Source organism: Stegostoma tigrinum, chromosome 31 (genome assembly GCF_030684315.1).
Source record: "Stegostoma tigrinum isolate sSteTig4 chromosome 31, sSteTig4.hap1, whole genome shotgun sequence".
Classification (NCBI taxonomy): Eukaryota; Metazoa; Chordata; class Chondrichthyes; order Orectolobiformes; family Stegostomatidae; genus Stegostoma; species Stegostoma tigrinum.
The window spans coordinates 26,235,643-26,247,841 of NC_081384.1; the positions used below are offsets into that span (position 1 = coordinate 26,235,643).

A 12,199-nucleotide genomic window follows, 5' to 3' on the forward strand; every position below is an offset into this window, starting at 1 on the left:
CACCTTTATTAGCTGATTAGCTTTTAAACAAGGGCCAATTTATTTAATTGGCTTTAGAAACCATATTTCGTGTCATAAGACTGTGGATTAAAACTTGAAATGAGCCTCACCTCATGCTCAGTGAAATCCCAGTTCTATTCTTAGCCTATTGGCTTCTGGAGATTTGTTCTGACAGATGCAGTTTTTTGTTGGCAAATCATTGACCTTGAAAAGTTTGGATTAAAATTTTGCTTTTCACGGGTAGGCCTGCAGTGTTTGTCAGGAAAGGTTTTTGCTTTAAGGCCCTGCCTCTTTTATGAATTGGCAGTTACTGTGGCCTTCTGTGATTTCTGCAAAGTGGATCAGATAAGGCATGACACATTTTTCTGTAGCGTTTGCATGTGACAAAAAAGTAGATACAGAGGAAGGTATGAAAAGTCATTTATTTCTTCAAGCAGGTATTAAAAGAAAGTTATTTTAAATTACAGGGATTCATGACAGATCGTACTTGGAAACTATGCATTTTAATGAAGCTGGAAGTATTAGTTTGTAGGATGTAAACTCGGTCTACTTTTTTTAAGCTTGATCTGTTGCTCAGTATTTGAAATTCGATTGTCTGAGTCTTTTTAAATCACAGAAATAGCATGGAAATCTTAACTAAGTAAAGTTTCTACTAACTTTTGGTTAGTGGTGCATGTTCTGTGGAGCACTGTAATCATGTTCATGTAAAGAATTTTTAAAATTTGGGTCACTTTCTACCATGAAGAGCTGCAGTTGCAACAGTGTGAAACCTGGTTACCCATCCTTTCTGTATTAAAAGGAGGGAAATCCGTGTAACCTACGGTCTCTGTGGCTTTAGAAATAAAGGTATGTAGTACAAAAATAGGGACTTTGTGGTAATATGGAAATGTGGTACAACTTCTATGAATTACCAGCAAAGCTTCAAGTACTATCTAAATCAATGCAAGGCCTAGGAGAGGTACAGATGGGATTCTTTACAATAGCAAGAGGGAGAAATTAGTTATATAGGGAGATTAGAGTCCTCCTTAGAGAAAGAAGGTTAAAGGAGTTTTGTGTAATTTAGATGGAACAGCTGAGGAGAAACTGTTTCCAGTGATGGAAGGTATAGTAATGAAAGGGGTACAATTTCATGATAATTGGCAAAAGTCCTGGCAAGGATATGGAAGATTATGCACCAAGTTGTTATATTTCAAAAGATAATGATAATTTGAACACTAGAATTTGTAGGGCCCTGAGGAAAGAGCAGGTGAATGGAAGTAATCAGGATATCTCTTTGGTAGACAAACAATGGCCAGAAGCCTTGTCCCCCTTGTATTGATTATCAGTGCAAAATTTAACTCCTTTTCACTGTGGCCTGGTATTTTGTTATGCTGCTGTGCAAACCAAAAAAGGTATGAAGGTCTTTCTAGTTTTCTGATTTGAATTGAGCATTGTAACCAGGGGTTTCCTCCATATGAGGTAGCAATTGCTATCCAGTGACTGAAGGTTTGTGTACACCTATTTGAGATGGGGTAAGGTTTGGCTGTTTTAAAGAAAAACATATCTGTTTTTGTTGAATAGCTGATACAATCTGAGTCCAGGCACAGCCATGAAGAATTATTTTGGTGCAAAAGTGCTAAGGAGTTTCTGCTACAGTGATGGACCCGAGTTGTTGTCTCCAGTGAAATGATTGAAAGTTGAAGTTTAAAACTCTTGAGAAATTGCGCAGATGATGGGTTCTCGGGCATATTTAGCTCATGAGGTATCAACGTAAATTGCTGTGATAGCAGTTGAATTGCAACCAGCAGTTGTGTTACTTGATACCAAAAATAAACATAAGCAAGGTCAAGTTGTTCCTTTCCTGTATTTATGATGAACTGAAATGAGGTGTTGTATAAATGGTAGTGGACCTGATGGACACAAGTGGCAAGCTGTGGATTAGTTGTAATAAAGAGTGTGATGGCCACTGCAATGAAGTCTCATGGGAAGTAGTACATTTGCAAAGGGAACTGTCTACTATCTCCAAGGACAATATGAAAACCGAAGAAAGAGAAGACATTGCTCTCTCAACTAATCAAGAATGTTGTCTCAGGAATAGCACATTAAACCTGTTTGAAACTGTTGAAAGCTTGGATTCTTCACATCCGTGATCCTTTCTGAAACTGCCTGTTCCTGTGCTGATTTTTCATGGTCCTTCAGGTAGTGTGTGTGGGTTGTTAGCTTTCTCGTAACTAGTTCACCACCACATGTCAATACAGTACAGCACAGGAACAGGCCCTTTGGTCGACAAGGCTGAGTTGATCCCTAATCCATAAATAGGCCCACTATTTATTGCCCATACACTCTTTTTATCCTTCAGTTTGCCTCCCATGCGTACCAGTCAAGATGCACCTTAAATGTTGGTAATGTCAGTTTCCACCACTCGGCAGGCCGTGTGGAAAGTTTTTCGTGTGCTTCTGCCATAAACTTGCCACCTCTCACCTCAAACCTTATTGTAGTTGACCATTCTGCTCTGGTGAGAAGCCTCCGATTATCCACTGTATCCACATTTCTTGAAATTTTGTAGACCTGTATCAGGTTACCCCTCGGTCTCCCTCTTTTCAGTGAAAACGATCCAAGTTTGTCCAGTCTCTCCTCATAGTCAAAGCCCTCAAGACCAGTCAACATCCTGGTAAATCTTCTCTGCACCTTCTCCAAAGCATCCACATCCCTCTGGTAGTGTGGCAACCAGAACTACCCGCAATATGGACCAACTAAAGTTTTATATAGTTCTAACATAACTTGCTAACTTTTAATATTTGATGCCCTGGCTGATTTGAAGGCAAGCCTGTCTTCTTGACCACCTTTATCCACCTGTGTTGCCAATTTCAGGATCTGTGAACCTGCATGCCCAGACCGCCCCCCCCCCCCCCCCCCCCCCGGGTCAGTGCTGCTGACGTTTCTGCCATTTATTGTCAAACGCCTAGAGTTGATCTTCCAAAATGTGTCACCTTGCGTTTGTCTGGATTAAACTCAATCTGCGATATGCCTGTAACCAGCTGTTTCCTATGACAATCCTCCTCACTATATGCAACTCTATTAAGTTTGCTGTCATCAGCAAACTTACTTATCTGACCACTACATTTTCACCCAGATCATTTATGTATATTAAATACAAAGGTCCTAGCGCTGATCCCTGTGGAACACTGCTAGTTACTGATCTCCATTCTGAAAAGCACCCTTCCACTGCTACTCAGTATTCTATGACCAAGTCAGTTTTGAATCCATCCAGCCAGATCACCCTGGATCCCATAACACTAAAGTTGGTATCAACAACATCCACTGCCTTTTCCCTCCTCAATTATTTCTTACCACCTCAAAAAAACTCAATCAAGTTGTCAAGACATAACCTTGCCTCCAGAAACCCATGCTGCCTCTTGCTAACACTACATTTGCTTCCAAATATGAATAAATCTCATCTCTCAGTATCTTCAACAGCTTTCCACAAACTAACGCTAGGCTCACTGGCCTGTAATTACCTGGGCTACCTTTGTTTCCCTTCTGTCACGACTTTAAAGAACAACAGAGCAAGAAGAAGCATCTTCTGTCTTAAAGATAAATTCTTGCCTCACTGTAGAATTTTGTCCTTAGATTGCACAAGGCAGATGTAATGACAATTTCTTCAGTTTGGTAGTTTGCCTTAAATTACAGATTTCTTATCTTGGGTATTGGAAGTGTTGAATGTTGGGTACTTCTCTGGGTTTTTAAAATGTGAGATTTGCGATTCGAACATACATAAATCTCAGGTTTGAAATTTGTTCAAATACAGCGCACCTTATATTTGTAAAGATATTTACCCTGCCTTTCAGATGTAGATATTTTTAATTAACTTGCTCAAACATATTAATGACTCATCTCTGGAGCAAGTGAGGTTTCAACCTGGGTCTTCTCAACCAGAGATATGGCACAGTAGAATTGTCCCTAAGACCTTCACTTGTTCAATTTGCATTTTCTGGGACACACTGATCTAAGCAGTTACTGATATTGGGGTTGAGTCACTTTTTGTGCTTTTGTTTGAGCAAAAGAAAGGGAAGGAAGTCTGAGGGAAAGATCTAACCTAAAGCTGACCCATTTAGGGTTTTGTTGGTGGCTGCTTTCAAAGTAGCCGTGAAAGACTTGTGGTTGGATCTTTGTCGATTTTTGGTTACAGATGGTTTTGTGACCAAGAAGGAGAAGAAACCATGTTAAGGATAATTTTTCTCCTCCAGTGAACTTCTGTGCTTACTAAATATTGTCAAGTTGATATCTAGGGTAACTAATGCAAAATTTCTAATTCTATTTTAAAAGTGAAGTGGAAACACTGCTCTGAATAAATAAAAATAAAATGAGGCAAGCTTTTAGCAACTCCCAATTTTTTTTTACAGGTATGGTTATAACTGAACTTTGCGATTAAAAGGTTTCCCACAGCACACCATTGTAGTCAAAGTACAGACATTGTGATAAATCAAGAAAGGTGAGTTTTATTGCACTGTTAAAGAAGTATCTCATTCTATTTAAGATAACAAAGTGTGAAGCTGGATGAACACAGCAGGCCAGGCAGCATCTCGGGAGCACAAAAGCTGACGTTTTGGGCCTAGACCCTTCTTCAGAGAGGGGTGTGGGGAGAGGGTTCTGAAATAAATAGGGAGAGAGGGGGAGGCGGACCGAAGATGGATAGAGGAGAAGATAGGTGGAGAGGAGCGTATAGGTGGGGAGGGGATAGGTCAGTCCGGGGAGGACGGACAGCGCAAGGAGTATCCACTGTACCCGGTGTGGCTCCTCTACACTGGGGAAACCAAGCGGAGGCTTGGTGACCACTTTGCAGAACACCTCCACTCGGTCTGCAATAAACAACCACACCTCCCAGTCGCGAACCATTTTAACTCCCCCTCCCATTCCTTAGATGGCATGTCTATCATGGGCCTCCTGCCGTGCCACGATGATGCCACCTGAAGGTTGCAGGAACAGCAACTTATATTCCATTTGTTCCACTTGGGAACCCTGCAGCCCAATGGTATCAATGTGGACTTCACAAGCTTTAAAATCTCCCCCTCCCCCACTGCATCCCAAAACCAGCCCAGCTTGTCCGCTCCCTCCGCTGCATCCCCAAACCAACCTAGCTTGTCCCCGCCTCCCTAACCTGTTCTTCCTCTCACCTATCCTCTAGCCGCACCTCTCTTTTCTACCTACTGACCTCCTCCCGCCTCCTTGACCTGTCCGTCCTCCCTGGACTGACCTCTTCTCCCCCCACCCACACACACACACACCCCCCCCCCTCCCCCCCCCTCCAACCTATACACTCCTCTCCACTGATCTTCTCCATCCATCTTCGGTCCGCCTTCCCCTCCCTCCCTATTTATTTCAGTACCCTCTCCCCAACCCCCTCTCTGAAGAAGGGTCTAGGCCTGAAACGTCAGCTTTTGTGCTCCTGAGATGCTGCTTGGCCTGCTGTGTTCATCCAGCTTCACACTTTGTTATCTTGGATTCTCCAGCATCTGCAGTTCCCATTATCTCTCATTCTATTTATGTGATTTATGAAATACACAATGTATATAGGTTGCATTTGTGCTTTTAAATACCAACCTGATGGGTTGATTATACCCATGTATTCATAGTTGGGTTGTGTATTGGTTATTTGATCTGTCAATCATGATTCTTGTATAAAAAAACCTCCGAAAATTCACCTTGATCTGTGCTGTCGAGTATGCAGATGGATGTCTCTTTATTTGGCGCTATTCTTGGTACACAAGGTGCCACAGATTAATGTTGGAAATTTAAACTACGTTTGCCTCCTGTTTCCTTTTTCCTGTAGTTATCCACTTAGCAGATACGTAAGCACTTCCAGCATTCTGCTACTCTGAAACCACGTGCTGAATGTTAACATGTTTTATTCAATGTGACTCAAAAAAATCAGCCAAGAAATTGGAAAAACCTGGTCAAGTTTTTGACCACCGCCAGTGTAGCTTCATAAAACAGCAAGTTGTGATAAATTCTTCTGAGTTGAAATTTGCTACGAAGTCAGTGATCCTCATTGACAGATAATGTTTTTGAGGTTTGACATCCCAAAACCCCTGAATGATTTGCATTGTTTTGGCATTAGCTTGGTTCAAAAAAAACTAACTGGCAATCTGCCTACAGGTGTCAAAGAATTGCCACATCTGTGCCACTACTGAGAATGAATCCTGCTATTGCCATTTCGGACTAGTACTCCTTTTTTAAAAAAAACCTGTTAATTTATTATCCTGGCCTGAAAAAGTAATGTTGTGGAAGTCGGTCCTTCATCTGATAAATTGTTCTTAGTGATTTTAGAATTTTTTAATTAAATTTTAAAAACAAATCTTCATTGTTCTATTTTGTTGGGGAGGAAGGATTAAAAATAAATCCCTTTTTCTCTCTCCTCTTTATTTCACTTAGTGATCTAAGTTGACTCACCTCTTTCTTTCTCTAAACAAGTTGTACCTAAGCAATATTTCATGCAATTCAGTATATAACAACAGTTGTTAGATTACATCTTAGCAAAATCTTAAGTAGTATCAAAAATTCTAATAGCCTCTTGCTGCTTATTTCAAGGGTTTGGAACACAAGTAGAGAATTTTACTGGGACTTGGATAGGCTGCATCCGGAGTTTGTTTTTGGTTCCAAAGCTCAAAGATATTTTTCCTTCAATGGTGATTACTGTCAATTCACTAGAATAGTACCAAAGCTTTAAAAAAAATGCAAGGACAAATTATGTAAAAATTGGTTTGCAATCCTGTGTTGAGAGAATTGAGTTTTAGTTGAGGTGGTGAAAATGATTAAATTGATGAGATATGATGACTATTTTAAGATTATGGCTTGGACTTTTAGAGAAGGCTTGGGACACACTGCTTCAAAGGGTTGTGCAAATATGGAACTCTGTCCCCAAAAATGCACGGGTGCTGGATCGATTGAATGTTTCAAAACCGTGATTGATAGATTATTTGGTAATATTAGGGGTATGGAGTAAATTGAGTTAAGGTATTTATCAACCGTGTCGTGGAGCAAGGCTCAACTGGGTGGCATTCTCCTGGTTTTCGTTTGTTACTACTGCATTTTCAAATCTTGTGTGGTCAGTCTGCACTGGTCTATTTACTGACAAGTGGAAATAAATAGAAGTTTTAAATGTAGGCGAGATGAATACAAAGCAGTTGGAATTAAATGTTTGTCAAGTGCACATTTAATCTAGCATTTCTGGTGTCATTATCAGGAATGTTTAAGATGCACAAAGTTTTACCATGACCTTTGAGTGAGCAAGAAGCATTGTGTTGTGCAATATTTGTCAGTCTAGTGTATTGGTAACTATATTGCCGAAGATACATTGAGGTACTGTGCTTGGTGGAAAGTAACTTCAATTGCATTCAATGCAAATTAGGAGCCATCGGTTATTCAACTGGCAAAAGGTGAAACAAAGGTGGGTTCTTGTTGCTGTAGACGAATAAGCAACAGGCAGACTTCATCAATAAGTGCAGCTCAGTCATCGTGAAGCAGGGGTGGGGCGGGATGAGAACGATATTGGAATCTTAGCCTTGGAGAAAGATTTCAATTATCAATTGTCCCTGAGAAAAGATAGCCCTGGGATATGCACTAACCTTTTGACTAGCCAACTGTACATTAATTACAAGTAGAGCAGATTGTAAATTTTTGAAAAAAACCTTCTGTTGTCATTTGACACATTTGATGTTCATTTTGACCCTACTATTTAATTCCACAATCTTGTCAATTAATTCAGTATTTGACCTGATTAGTGGTTTGTTGGTAATACTATCTTCTGAAGTAAATTGGAGAGAATCAGATGCAGTCTAGAATTATTGCAGAGGAAGCAACACAAAGGACAGTTGATTTAAAAAAAATGAGATCACTGACAGGAAGAACTGCAATGAAGCATAACTTTCCTAAAGTACACTAATATGTCATCTTATTGTTGATCGCATCTTAACAGTCATCTGTACTATTACAAACTTGACATGGACAAAGTCCTGCTTAGTTTCAAACCTATTGCTAATTATTAGAACACTCTGTTTCACTTTTTGGAAAGCTAACTTGGCTTGTTAACTACTTCACCTTGGTTCAGAGGTCAAGTAAGTGTTTGCAGATCATATTGAAACCAATTAAAAGCTTTAACTTTTTTAAGAAAAGCAAACGCTCCTTTAAATGTCATGGCAGTAAATAGGTTTTAAGAGGTTTGTGCTATGTGTCTGATTCTGAAAGTGAGCAGTGTGAAGCCATGGCAAAATTACTGTTTATACTCATGTAAAAAATGATATTTTTTTCGGATTTGCAGTCAAAAACGAGGTAATCTGTTTGTACATGAGCAATATTTTCAATGAGTTGAAATTTCTTCTCCTCTCATGTCGCTATGGCAAAATGGCCAGAGACGGTTCTTCCTAACCCTGACCTCAAAAGTCAAAAATTTTCATTCTTAAATTGTAATTTATAAAATAATAACCTGTGAGGATTGCTTTAGTTCAGCAACAAACTAAGTTTCTCAAACGAAAACCAAAAGCCAATTTACACAATTTCAGAGATACATTGTGGTTTTCAGAATACTGATTAGCAGCAGAACACGAACAGAATGTGTATGAAAATCCTTGACCTTAGAACCAAATAACTGATTCCGATCTCCTTGATTTGTAGTGTAATTCATTAGCAAACATACCATTATTGACCATATCATTTCCATAAAGATTCTTTTTTCCATCAAGTTTTCTAGCTAGTGTAGAAATAGGAAATTAGGGCAGATGAATGCATGGCACAGGAGGGAGGATTGTGGGTTTCTAGATTACTGGGACCATTTTTCGGGAACATGGGACGGTGCGCACCTGAACCACACTGAGACCAGCGTCCTTTGGGGCAGGTTTATTAGTGCTGTTGAGAGGGGTTTAAACTAGTCTGGTGAGGGAAGAGTCATAGAATAGTGTTACGAATTTGAGTTGAGTGTTCATGAACTGGAAGGCACAAAGTTAGAATTTGTTGGTAAAATTGATTTTGGGGAAGAGTGCTGTGGTTCCTTTAAGAGCTTGAGCTTTGTCTATGCTTGGAAGTTTATAAATGCAAGTACACAGAAAGTGCCGGAATAGAAACATTTTGTACAGAACAGCCAAACACAATTTTTTCAAAGACAATAAGTTTTGGATTTGACCAATTAATTTAAACAAACCATCTAAACATCAAAAGTCAATTAAATTTAAATCTGATAGTGTTGACAACCTGAAACCAATCATATTTTAAAAATTTGATTGTCATTACGGGTATATAAGACGAGTGCATTTGGCACATTGGGGAGAGACAACTGCCACCTGCCAGAGTTAGCTTTCAGAGAAAGCCCATCTAATTACTCAAACGCACCATGGTAATTTTGCTCGAAGTCCTCATTGAAGAAATTAGAGAGGTAAACATCCTTGACAGCAGAATTAGTGGAAGGAAGGTGTTTGTGAAGAGACTGGAGATGACAGAACACTCCAGAAGACAATCTCTCCAAGTTCACAGACTCAGTTATAATTTATTCCTTATTAATTAGGTTTATATTAGTGGGACTTGTCTTTACTTCCTAACTGAAATGCTGTTTAAATAGTTAGTGCACTTGGGGGGAAACTATTCAGTTTGTTGGTATCTGTTTAATTTGTTGATTACTATGGTTACACAAATAAATTGCCTCTTGTTGTTTACAAAGCAGAAATCGGGGCTTTTCTTTCTTTTAGCCATTCTTTTACAGATTACAAGGTGAAAGGCGGGCTTTTCTGGGTGTTTCGGAGATAATTATTGGAAGGGAACCTCTAATTGTGTCATTGCAGATTGGGGCTTGTGTTTTGGTAATTATCAGAGGAGTTTGTCCATTCCTCCATCATAACAACCTCAATGAAACAGATGCATCATGCCATAGCAATGTAAGCAAGTCATTGAGTTCAGCTATATTGAGTGTCAAGAGAGTAAGACAAGCTTGGATGGTCTTTGATGCTAGAAGTGTAAATGAAAAATGATTTGCAAAGAGGATTAGTGAGGATCCTAGGATATTTTATAAATAGATTGAAGAGAAGTAGTTAACAAGGGAAAGAGTAGGGCCCATTTGCTTCTTCAGAAATTTTCTCCAATAGTTTCCCTACCACCAATGCAAGACTCACTGGCCTGTCATTTCCTGATTGAGTTCCATCATCCTTCTTGAAAACTGGAACCACACTGGCCATTGCACCAAGGCGGCAAACTATGAAGTGCAGGATATTGGAAGGATGTTAAACGAATATTTTTCTTTGGTCTTCATTCTCTGAAAAAGGAGCATGTAGGTACAGAATGTAGGAAAAGGGACTGTGAGAAACTTGCACTGTTTGACTTAGGAAATGGGGAGGAATTGAAGCCTCTGTCAACCTTATAAACAGATTGAATCTCTGGCCCGGATGAATTACATCCCAGGCTGCAGTGGGTGGTGAGACAGGAAATTGCAAGGGCTCTGACGCACATTTTTAATTCCCCTATGGGAATGGAGGAAGTGCTGGAGGACTGGACAATGGCCAGTGTGGTTCCAGTTTTCAAGAAGGATGATAGAGCTTAATCAGGAAATGACAGGCCAGTGAGTCTTGCATCAGTGGTAGGGAAACCATTGGAGAAAATTTCTGAAGAAGCGAATTAATACCCACTTAAAGATTGGTTAAATGGGGATAGTTAGCGTGGCTTTTTCAGAAGGAGTTCATGCCTAAGAAACTTGTTAGAATTTTCTGAAAACGTGACTGTGTGGATGAGGGAAGTTCAGTTGATGTAGTTTATATGGATTTTAGCAAAGTTTTTGACCATGTCTCACATGGGAATCTGACCAAGAAGGTTAAACCACATGGAATTGACGGAAACTTTGTGAGATGGATCAGAAAATGGCTTGGTAATAAACTCGCAGGGTAGTGGTAGAAAGTTGTTCAAGTGATTGGAAGCTAGTGTCCAGTGGCGTACCACAACGATCAGTGCTGGAACCCTTGTTGTTTGTTATATACGTGAATGTTAAGCAAATTTGCGGGTGACACCAAGCTTGGTAGGAACAAAAGCAGGTGGTGCTGGAAAAGCTGAGCAGGTATGGCAGCTTCTGTGAAGAAAAATAAGTTAACTTTTTGGTGCTGGTGCCCCTTAGAACTTGCCAGAGGGAGGAGTCGAACTTGACGGTGGGCATACCTTGAAGAGATGTGGCAGTGAGTTAAATACCAAGATTGGTAGAGTGGCTTTCTCGCAAAGAAGATGGTTTTGGGTTACAGAAAGATACAGATGGATTGGTCAGATGGGCAGACCAGTGGCAGATAGTATTTAGCCCTAATGAGTGAGCGGTGATGCACTTTTGAAGCAACAACAAGATAATGAAGTGTCTAATGAATGGTGGGAGACTGGGTAGCTTGGAAGAACGGAAGGGTCTTGGCACAATAACGCGCAGGTCCCTAAAGTTGGTCGCACACATGAATAGAATTGTTGAAAAAGCATAATAGACACTTACTTTCATCAGTTGTGGCATACTTTATAAGAACAAAGTGGTAATGTTGGAGTTTTAGAGTGGTCAGGCCACAGCTGTAAAACGTGCAGTTTTGGTCAACTCACTACAAGAACAATGTGATAGCACTAGAGGGAGTATAGAGAATGTTCACCAGGATGTTGCCAGGGATGGAGAAATTGAGCTGTGGGGAGATACTAGCCAGATTAGATTAGATTCCCTACGTGGAAACAGGCCCTTCAGCCCAACAAGCCCACACCGCCTCTTGGAGCATCCGACCCACACCCATCCCCCTATAACCCACACACCCCTGAACACGATGGGCAATTTAGCATAGCCAATCCACCTAGCCTGCACATCTTTGGACAGTGGGAGGAAACCGGAGCACCCGGAGAAAACCCACGCAGACACAGGGAGACTTGGATTGTTTTCTTTAGAGCAGAGGAGACTGAGGGGGGAACATGATTGAGGTGTATAAGATTTGAGGAGTATGGACAAGGTGAATAGAGAGCACTGTTCCCCCTGGTTGAGGGGCCAATTACTAAGGGGCAGGAGGTCCTGAGGGAATTTCAGGGAAAAACTACTTTCTCATTCAGGAGGTGTTGGGAATCTAGAATACATGACCTGGGAAGGTAATGGAGGCTGGAAACCTTAGAACCCTTTTTTTAGATAAAAAGGATGAGCACTTGAGATATCATAACCATAAGGAATAGGGGCCAAGTGCAGGAA

General features: G+C 40.4%; 1 protein-coding gene across 2 annotated transcripts in view; it reads left to right on the plus strand.

The window, feature by feature from the left end:
* spop (speckle type BTB/POZ protein) overlaps positions 1 to 12,199 on the plus strand; it is a 125,990-nt gene that overhangs the window by 36,837 nt on the left and 76,954 nt on the right. Inside the window, exon 2 of one of the 2 annotated variants that reach the window (XM_048560920.2) lies at positions 4,383 to 4,471. The exons of the other annotated variant lie outside the window; for it this stretch is intronic. The gene's annotated coding sequence lies outside the window, so the exon portion shown is untranslated. The remainder of the gene's footprint in view (positions 1 to 4,382; positions 4,472 to 12,199) is intronic. 2 annotated transcript variants of the gene reach the window in all.